Source organism: Arachis stenosperma, chromosome 2, assembly GCF_014773155.1.
Source record: "Arachis stenosperma cultivar V10309 chromosome 2, arast.V10309.gnm1.PFL2, whole genome shotgun sequence".
Taxonomy (NCBI): Eukaryota; Viridiplantae; Streptophyta; class Magnoliopsida; order Fabales; family Fabaceae; genus Arachis; species Arachis stenosperma.
The window spans coordinates 83,521,302-83,532,336 of NC_080378.1; the positions used below are offsets into that span (position 1 = coordinate 83,521,302).

Genomic DNA, 11,035 nt, shown 5'->3' on the forward strand with positions numbered 1-11,035 from the left:
TTTTGCTTTTTCAATGGATTTTGTGACTTCTTATGATCATCAACCTACAAAAGAGATAAAATAACAAAAGGAAATATATAAAATATAATCATTGGGTTGCCTCCCAACAAGCGCTTCTTTAATGTCAGTAGCTTGACAGATGGCTCTCATGGAGCCTCACAAATGATCAGAGCAATGTTGGAACCTCCCAACACCAAACTTAGAGTTTGAATGTGGGGGTTCAACACCAAACTTAGAGTTTGGTTGTGGCCTCCCAACACCAAACTTAGAGTTTGACTGTGGGGGCTCTATTTGTCTCTGATTTGAGAGAAGCTCTTCATGCTTCTTCTCCATGGTGACAGAGGGATATCCTTGAGCCTTAAACACCAAGGATTCTTCATTCACTTGAATGATCAGTTCACCTCCATCAACATCAATCACAGCCTTTGCTGTGGCTAGGAAGGGTCTGCCAAGGATGATGTTTTCATCCATGCACTTCCCAGTCTCTAGGACTATGAAATCAGTAGGGATGTAATGGCCTTCAACTTTTACCAGAACATTCTCTACAAGTCCATGAGCTTGTTTTCTTGAGTTGTCTGCCATCTCTAGTGAGATTCTTGCAGCTTGTACCTCAAAGATCCCTAGCTTCTCCATTACAGAGAGAGGCATGAGGTTCACACTTGACCCTAAGTCACACAGAGCCTTCTTGAAAGTCATGGTGCCTATGGTACAAGGTAGGAAAAAACTTCCCAGGATCTTGTCTCTTTTGAGGTAATTTCTGCCTAGACAAGTCATCCAGTTCTTTGGTGAGCAAGGGAGATTCATCTTCCCAAGTCTCATTTCCAAATAACTTGTCATTTAGCTTCATGATTGCTCCAAGATATTTAGCAACTTGATCTTCAGTGACATACTCATCCTCTTCAGAGGAAGAATACTCATCAGAGCTCATGAAAGGCAGAAGTAAGTCCAATGGAATCTCTATGGTCTCATTTTGAGCCTCAGATTCCCATGGTTCCTCATTTGGGAACTCATTGGAGGTCAGTAACTTTCTTACTCAGCTGACCCACTTGTCCTTCCAAATTCCTAATGGAGGACCTTGTTTCATTCATGAAACTTTGAGTGGTCTTTATTAGATCAGAGACCATTGTTGCTAAGTCAGAAGTACTCTGCTTAGAACTCTCTGTCTGTTGCTGAGAAGATGATGGAAAAAGGCTTGCTATTGCTAAACCTGTTTCTTCCACCATTATTATTGTTGAAACCTTGTTGAGGTTTCTCTTGATTCTTCCATGAGAAATTTGGGTGATTTTTCCATGAAGAATTGTAGGTGTTTCCATAGGGCTCTCCTAGGTAATTCACCTCTTCCATTGAAGGGTTCTCAGGATCATAAGCTTCTTCCTCAGATGAAGCTCCCTTAGTACTGCCAGGTGCATTTTGCATTCCAGACAGACTTTGAGAAATCAAATTGACTTGTTGAGTCAATATTTTATTCTGAGCCAGTATGGCATTCAGAGTGTCAATCTCAAGAACTCCTTTCTTCTGACTAGTCCCATTGTTCACAGGATTCCTTTCAGAAGTGTACATGAATTGGTTATTTGCAACCATTTCAATTAGCTCTTGAGCCTCTGTAGGTGTCTTCTTCAGATGAAGAGATCCTCCAGCAGAGCTATCCAAAGACATCTTGGACAGTTCAGAGAGACCATCATAGAAAATACCTATGATGCTCCCTTCAGAAAGCATGTCAGAAGGACACTTTCTGATTAATTGTTTGTATCTTTCCCAAGCTTCATAGAGGGATTCTCCATCCTTCTGTCTGAAGGTTTGGACTTCCACTCTAAGCTTACTCCATCTTTGTGGTGGAAAAAACTTTGCCAAGAAGGCATTGACTAGCTTTTCCCAAGAGTCCAGGCTTTCTTTAGGTTGAGAGTCCAACCATATTCTAGCTCTGTCTCTTACAGCAAAAGGGAATAGCATCAGTCTATAGACCTCAGGGTCTACCCCATTAGTCTTGACAGTGTCACAGATTTGCAAGAATTCAGCTAAAAACTGATGAGGATCTTCCATTGGAAGTCCATGGAACTTGCAATTCTGTTGCATTAGAGAAACTAATTGAGGCTTAAGCTCAAAGTTGTTTGCTCTAATGGCAGGGATAGTGATGCTTCTCCCATAGAAGTTGGGAGTAGGTGCAGTAAAGTCACCCAGCACCTTCCTTGCATTGTTGGCATTGTTGTTGTTTTCGGCTGCCATGGGTTCTTCTTCCTTGAAGAATTCGGTCAGGTCCTCAACAGAGAGTTGAGTCTTAGCTTCTCTTAGCTTTCGCTTCAAGGTCCTTTAGGTTCAGGGTCAGCTTCAACAAGAATGCCTTTGTCTTTGTTCCTGCTCATATGAAAGAGAAGAGAACAAGAAAATATGGAATCCTCTATGTCACAGTATAGAGATTCCTTGAGGTGTCAGAGGAAAAGAAAAATGGAAGACAGAGGTAGAAAATTCGAACTTATCAAAGAAGATGGAGTTCAAATTTTGCATTAAAGAATAATGTTAGTCCATGAATAGAAGGATGTGAGAAGAAGGGAAGTAATTTTCGAAAATTTAAGTAAAAGATTTTGAAAACATTTTGAAAAACACTTAATTGATTTTCGAAAATAAGAGTGAAAAAGAAATCAAGTGATTTTTGAAAAAGATTTTGAAATTAGAAATAAAAAAGATTTGATTGAAAACTATTTTGAAAAAGATGTGATTAAAAAGATTTGATTGAAAAGTTATGGTTCTAAAAAAATGTGATTGAGAAGATATGATTTGAAAACAATTTTAAAAAGATATGATTTGAAGATAATTTTAAAAGATATGATTTGAAAACAATTTTAAAAGATATGATTTTAAAAATTAATGACTTGCCTAACAAGAAAAGATATGATTCAAACATAAAACCTTTCTCAACAGAAAAGGCAAAAAATGTTCAATCAAATCATTAATTGTTAGTAAGTATCTTTGAAAAAGGAAAGAAATTGATTTTGAAAACATTTGATTGAAAATATATGATTTGAAAAAGATTTGATTTTGAAAAACTTTGAAAACTTAAAAAAATTTGATTCTGAAAACAAAATCTTCCCCCCTTGCCATCCTGGCGTTAAACGCCCAGGATGGTGCACATTCTGGCGTTTAACGCCCAAACCTATACCTTTTTGGGCGTTAAACGCCCAACCAGGCACCCTGGCTGGCGTTTAAACGCCAGTCTGTCTTCTTCACTGGGCATTTGTTGAATGCCCAGCTTTTTCTGTGTGGTTCCTCTGCAGTATGTTCTGAATCTTCAATTCTCTGTATCATTGACTTGAAAAGACACAAATTAAAAATATTTTTGGATTTTTAATAATCAAAATGCAACAAGAATCAAATAACAATGCATGCAAGACACCAAACTTAGCAGTTTGTATACTACTAACACTATATGAGACACATGAACACTCAAGTCAATAGAATTCAAAGATCAAAACAAAGAAGTACATGCATGGATTCGAAAATATAACAAAAACATGCATTTGACACCAAACTTAAGATGAGACACTAGACTTAAACAAGAAATATTTTTGGATTTTATGATTTTATAATTTTTTTGGATTTTTCGAAAATTAAGTGAAAAGGAAAATAAAGGTATCAAAATTCTTAATGAGAATTCCAGGAATCATGCAATGTTAGTCTAAAGCTTTAGTCTAAAGGAATTAGACATGGCCGGCTAAGCTTCAGCAGGACATTGCATTCAAGAGCTAAATTGATGATGATCAATCAGCCTTGGTGATGATAAGAACATCACCTTGAAACACTAGAATTCATTCTTAAGAATTCTGAAAAAATTAATACCTAATCTAAGCAACAAGATGAACCGTCAGTTGTCCATACACAAACAATCCCCGGCAACGGCGCCAAAAACTTGGTGCGCGAAATTGTGATCACTACAACTTCGCACAACTAACCAGCAAGTGCACTGGGTCGTCCAAGTAATACCTTACGTGAGTAAGGGTCGATCCCACGGAGATTGTTGGTATGAAGCAAGCTATGGTCACCTTGTAAATCTCAGTCAGGCAGACTCAAATGTATAATGGTGATGAACGAAAATAACATAAAGATAAAGATAGTGATACTTATGTATATCATTGGTGTAAGAGCTTCAGACAAGCGTATGAAGATGCCTTCCCTTCCGTCTCTCTGCTTTCCTACTGCCTTCATCCAATCCTTCTTACTCCTTTCCATGGCAAGCTCGTGTAGGGTTTCACTGTTGTCAGCAGCTACCTCCCATCCTCTCATTGGAAACGATTGCATATGCTCTGGTCACAGCATAGCGGAATCCATCTGTCGGTTCTCAATCAGATCGGAATAGAATCCATTGATTCTTTTGGCGTCTGTCACTAACGCCCCACCCTCAGGAGTTTGAAGCACGTCACAGTCATTCAGTCATTGAATCCTACTCAGAATACCACAGACAAGGTTTAGACCTTCCGGATTCTCTTGAATGCTGCCATCAGGTCCTGCCTATACCACGAGGATTCCGATTAAAGAATCCAAGAGATATTCACTAAGCCTCAGATGCTTGTAGAACAAGAATGGTTGTCAGTCACCTTGTTCATGAGTGAGAATGGTGATGGGCGTCAATCATCACCTTCATCATGTTGAAGAACAAGTGATATCTTGGATAAAGAACAAGCGGAATTGAATGGAAGAACAATAGTAATTGCATTAATACTCGAGGTACAGCAGAGCTCCACACCTTAATCTATGGTGTGTAGAAACTCCACCTTTGAAAATACATAAGCACAAGGTCTAGGCATGGCCGAATGGCCAGCCCCCAAAATGATCTAAGAACTAGATGTCCAAAGATGATCAAAGGATCAAAAACAATCCAAAGATGATAAATACAATAGTAAAAGGTCCTACTTATAGAAAACTAGTAACCTAGGGTGTACAGAGGTGAGTAAATGACATAAAAATCCACTTCCGGGCCCACTTGGTGTGTGCTTGGGCTGAGCAATGAAGTATTTTTCGTGTAGAGACTCTTCTTGGCGTTTAACTCCAGCTTTTATGCCAGTTTGGGCGTTTAACTCCCATTTAGGTGCCAGTTCCGGCGTTTAACGCTGGGAATTCTGAGGGTGACTTTGAACGCCGGTTTGGGCCATCAAATCTTGGGCAAAGTATGGACTATCATATATTGCTGGAAAGCCCAGGATGTCTACTTTCCAACGCCGTTGAGAGCGCGTCAATTGGGCTTCTGTAGCTCCAGAAAATCCACTTCGAGTGCAGGGAGGTCAGAATCCAACAGCATCTGCAGTCCTTTTCAGTCTCTAAATCAGATTTTTGCTCAGAACCTTCAATTTCAGCCAGAAAATACCTGAAATCACAGAAAAACACACAAACTCATAGTAAAGTCCAGAAAAGTGAATTTTAATTAAAAACTAATAAAAATATACTAAGAACTCAACTAAAACTACCAAAAACATACTAAAAACAATGCCAAAAAGCATACAAATTATCCGCTCATCAGTTGTTCAACATTATGGCTCAAATCTTCTAAGGAGGTGTTGAGTTGCTCCCAATAGTTGTTGGGAGGAAAGTGCATTCCTTGAGGCATTTGTTGATGATGAACTTCCTCATGTTCTTCTTGAGGGCCGTGAGGAACTTCTCTTGTTTGCTCCATCCTTTTCTTGGTGATGGGCTTGTCTTCTTCAATGGAGACATCTCCATCTATGATGACTCCAGCTGAGTAACATAGATGGCATATGAGGTGGGGGAAGGCTAGCCGTGCCATGTGTGAAGGCTTGTCAGCTATTTTGTAGAGTTCATTGGAGATGACTTCATGAACTTCTACTTCCTCTCCAATCATGATGCTATGAATCATGATGGCCCGATCCACAGTAACTTCAGATCGGTTGCTTGTAGGGATGATGGATCTTTGGATGAACTCCAACCATCCTCTAGCTACAGGCTTGAGGTCCAGTCTTCTTAGTTGGACTGGCTTGCCTTTGGAGTCTATTCTCCATTGGGCGCCTTCCACACAAATGTCCATTAGGACTTGGTCCAACCTTTGATTAAAGTTGACCCTTCTTGTGTAGGGGCGTTCATCACCTTGCATCATGGGTAAGTGAAACGCCAATCTCACATTTTCCGGACTGAAATCTAAGTATTTCCCTCGAACCATTGTGAGATAGTTCTTTGGATTCGGGTTCATACTTTGATCATGGTTCCTAGTGATCCATGCATTAGCATAGAACTCTTAAACCATTAATATTCCAACTTGTTGCATGGGGTTGGTTAAGACTTCCCAACCTCTTCTTTGAACTTCATGTCGGATTTCCAGATACTCATTCTTTTTGAGCTTGAAAGGGACCTCAGGGATCACCTTCTTCTTTGCCACAACATCATAGAAGTGGTCTTGATGGCTCTTGGAGATGAATCTCTCCATCTCCCATGACTCGGAGGTGGAAGCTTTTGCTTTCCCTTTCCCTTTTCTTGAGGAAACTCCGGCCTTAGGTGCCATTGGTAATGGAAAAACAGAAAAAAGCTTATGCTTTTACCACACCAAACTTAAAATTTGCTCGTCCTCGAGCAAGAAAGAAAAGAATAGTAGAAGAAGAAGAAGAGAATATGGTAGAGAGGGAGAGAGTAGGTTCGGCTATATGGGAGAAGAAGGGGTTTGTGTTGTGTGAAAATGAAGAAGAATGGGAGGTTATTTAAAGGGAGAGGGAGGGTGGGAGTTCGGCCATTTTGGGTGGGAAGGGGTGGGAAATTGAATTTGAATTTTATGAGGGTAGGTGGGGTTTATGGGGAAGGGGAGGTTGATGTGAATGGTGAAGGTTTTTGGGAAGTGTGATATGGGGAAGAGTGAAATGAGATTTGGATTAGAAGAGTGTGATTAGGATTAAAAGGTGGGGTGGGAATATGGTAGGTGGGGATCCTGTGGGGTCCACAGATCCTGAGGTGAGGATCCTGTGGGGTCCACAGATCCTGAGGTGAAAACAAATACCATTCCTTCACCATATAGGCATGTAAAATGCCTTCATGCATCATTCTGGCGTTCAAACGCCCATTGATACATGTTCTGGGCGTTCAACGCCCATGTAATGCATGTTTCTGGCGTTGAACGCCAGTTTCATGCTTGTTCCTGGCGTTCAGCGCCAGTTTGTCCTCTCTGTGCACCATCCTGGCGTTTAACGCCAGGTTGTTGCTTGTTTTGGGCGTTCAGCGCCAGAATGGTGCTCTGTTCTGGCGTTGAACGCCGGCCAGATGCACCTTACTGGCGTTGAACGCCAGTCTGCGCTACCTCCAGGGTGAAAAATTTTTTTCTTCTGTTTTTGACTCTGTTTTTAATTTTTTTGATTTTTTCCGTGACTCCTCATGATCATGTACCTAATAAGACACAAAAATAAACAAGAAACAAAATAAAATAAAATTAGATAAATAAAATTGGGTTGCCTCCCAACAAGCGCTTCTTTAATGTCAATAGCTTGACAGTGGCTCTCATAGAGCCACATGATGATCAGGTCAATTTAGTGTGTAGTCCCAACACCAAACTTAGAGTTTGGATATGGGGTTTGAACACCAAACTTAGAGTTTGGTTGTGGCCTCACAACACCAAACTTAGAGTTTGACTGTGTGGGCTCTTCTTGACTCTGAACTGAGAGAAGCTCTTCATGCTTACTCTCTTTTGTCACAGAGGGATGGCCATGTGCCTGAAACACAAGGTAGTCCCCATTCAATTGAAGGACTAACTCACCTCTGTTGACATCTATCACAGCTCCTGCTGTGGCTAGGAAATGTCTTCCTAGGATGATGCATTCATCATCTTCCTTCCTAGTGTCTAGGATTACGAAATCAGTAGGAATGTAAAGGCCTTCAATCCTTACTAGCACGTCCTCCACTATTCCATAAGCCTGTCTTATGGACTTATCTGCCAATTGTAATGAGAATAAGGCAGGTTGTACCTCAATGATTCCTAGCTTCTCCATTACAGAGAGTGGCATAAGATTTATCCCTGACCCCAGATCACATAGAGCTTTTTCAAAGCTCATGGTGCCTATGGTGCAAGGTATTGAGAACTTGCCAGGATCTTGCTTCTTTTGAGGTAGAGTTCTCTGAATCCAAGTATCCAGTTCACTAATGAGCAAGGGAGGTTCACTTTCCCAAGTCTCATTACCAAACAGCTTGGCATTCAGTTTCATGATAGCTCCTAAGTATTGAGCAACTTGCTCTCCAGTCACATCTTCATTCTCTTCAGAGGATGAATATTCTTCAGAGCTCATGAATGGCAGAAGGAGATTTAAAGGAATCTCTATGGTCTCTAGATGAGCCTCAGATTCCTCAGAATCCTTAATAGGAAACTCCTTCTTGCTTGAGGAACGTCCCAGGAGGTCTTCCTCACTAGGATTTTCATCCTCCTCCTCCTTTGTGCATTCGGCCATATTGACTATGTCAATGGCCTTGCACTCTCCTTTTGGATTTTCTTCTGTATTGCTTGGGAGAATACTGGGAGGAGTTTCAATAACTTTCTTACTCAGCTGGCCCACTTGTGCCTCCAGATTTCTAATGGAGGATCTTGTTTCATTCATGAAACTGAAAGTGGCCTTTGACAGATCAGAGACTATATTGGCTAAATTAGAAGTGTTTTGTTCAGAATTCTCTGTCTGTTGCTGAGAAGATGATGGATATGGCTTGCTATTGCTCAGCCTATTGCGTCCACCATTGTTAAAACCTTGTTGAGGTTTTTGTTGATCCTTCCATGAGAAATTTGGATGATTTCTCCATGATGAGTTATAGGTGTTTCCATAAGGTTCACCCATGTAATTAACCTCTGCCATGGCAGGGTTCTCAGGATCATAAGCTTCTTCAGAAGCTGCCTCTCTAGTACTGTTGGATGCATGTTGCAATCCATTCAGATTTTGAGAGATTATGTTGACCTGTTGAGTCAACATTTTGTTCTGAGCCAATATGGCATTCAGAGCATCAATTTCAAGAACTCCTTTCTTCTGAGGTACCCCATTGTTCACAGAATTCCTCTCAGAAGTGTACATGAACTGGTTATTTGCAACCATGTCAATGAGTTCTTGAGCCTCTTCAGGCGTTTTCTTCAGGTGAATAGATCCACCTGCAGAATGGTCCAATGACATTTTCGAAAATTCAGAGAGACCATAATAGAATATGTCTAATATGGTCCATTCTGAAAACATGTCAGATGGACATCTCTTGGTCAGCTGCTTGTATCTTTCCCAAGTTTCATAGAAGGATTCACCATCTTTTTGTTTGAAGGTTTGAACATCCACTCTCAGCTTGCTCAACTTTTGAGGAGGAAAGAATTTATCTAAGAAGGCAGTGACCAGCTTATCCCAGGAGTCCAGGCTATCCTTAGGTTGTGAATCCAACCATACTCTAGCTCTGTCTCTCACAGCAAAAGGGAAAAGCATGAGTCTGTAGACTTCAGGATCAACTCCATTCGTCTTTACAGTCTCACAGATCTGCAAGAACTCAGTTAAAAACTGGTAAGGATCTTCAGATGGAAGTCCATAAAACTTACAGTTTTGTTGCATTAAAGCAACTAGTTGAGGCTTAAGCTCAAAGTTATTGGCTCCAATGGCAGGAATGGAGATGCTTCTTCCATCAAATTTGGACGTTGGTTTAGTGAAGTCACCAAGCATTCTCCTTGCATTATTATTATTATTTTCAGCCGCCATCTCTTTCTCTTGTTCGAAAATTTCTAGAAGGTTTCTTCTTGATTGTTGTAATTTAGCTTCTCTTAATTTTCTCTTCAGAGTCCTTTCAGGTTCTGGATCTATTTCAACAAGAGTGCCCTTTTCCTTGTTCCTGCTCATATGAAAGAGAAGAAAACAAGAAAAGAAAGAGGAATCCTCTATGTCACAGTATAGAGATTCCTTTATGTTAGTAGAAAAAGAAGGGAGTAGAGGAATGAAGAAGAGGGTTCGGATTTTAGATGAAGAGAGGTGGAGAGAAGTGTTAGTAATTAATTAATTAAATAGAAGAAAAAAAGAGGAGGGAGAATTCGAAAATAATTTTGAAAAAGAGTTAGTGATTTTCGAAAATTAGAGATAAATGTAATTGAAATTAAAATTTGAAACAATTAGTTAATTAAAAAGAATTTTTGAAAAAGAGAGAGATATTTTCGAAAATAGATGAGAGAGAGGTAGTTAGGTGGTTTTGAAAAAGATAAGAAACAACAAAAAGTTAGTTAGTTGATTGAAAAAGATTTGAAATCAAAATTTAAAAAGATAAGAAGTTAGATAAGATATTTTGAAATCAAATTTTGAAAAAGATAAAGTTTTTGAAAAAGATAAGATAAAAAGATAAAAAGATTTTTAAGAAAAAGATATTTTGAAAAAGATTTAATTTTTAAAATTACTTAACTAACAAGAAACTACAAGATAAGATTCTAGAACTTAAAGATTGAACTTTTCTTAACAAGAAAGTAACAAACTTCAAATTTTTGAACCAATCACATTAATTGTTAGCTAATTTTCGAAAATTAGATGTAAAGATAAGAAAAAGATTTTGAAAATATTTTGAAAAAGATTTTTAAAATTTTCGAAATTTATAAAGAAAATGAAAAAGATATGATTTTTGAAAAAGATTTTACAAAGATAAGATTTTTTAAAATTGAAATTTTGACTTGACTTGTAAGAAACAACTAATTTTAAAAATTTTTGACTTGGTCAACTCAAATTTTCGAAAATTTGGAGAAAAATAAGGAAAAGATATTTTTTATTTTTATTTTTTTTTATTTTTGAATTTTTAATGATGAGAGAGAAAAACACAAAAAATGACCCAAAACATGAAAATTTTGGATCAAAATACAAGATGCATGCAAGAACACTATGAATGTCAAGATGAACACCAAGAACACTTTGAGGATCATGATGAACATCAAGAACACAATTTTGAAAAAAATTTTTATGCAAAGAAAACATGCAAGACACCAAACTTAGAAATCTTTAATGTATGGACTCTAACAAACGAAAAATGCATATGAAAAACAACAAACAACACAAAACAAGAAAACATCAAGATC

The 11,035-nt window shown here is 38.7% G+C and overlaps 1 non-coding gene across 1 annotated transcript; it reads left to right on the top strand.

The window, feature by feature from the left end:
- The first annotated feature begins 1,710 nt into the window (after nt 1–1,710).
- Nucleotides 1,711–1,818, top strand: LOC130963802 (small nucleolar RNA R71). Its single transcript, XR_009079921.1, has one exon. It is a non-coding gene; the product is annotated as a small nucleolar RNA R71 (small nucleolar RNA).
- The last annotated feature ends 9,217 nt before the right edge of the window (nt 1,819–11,035 follow it).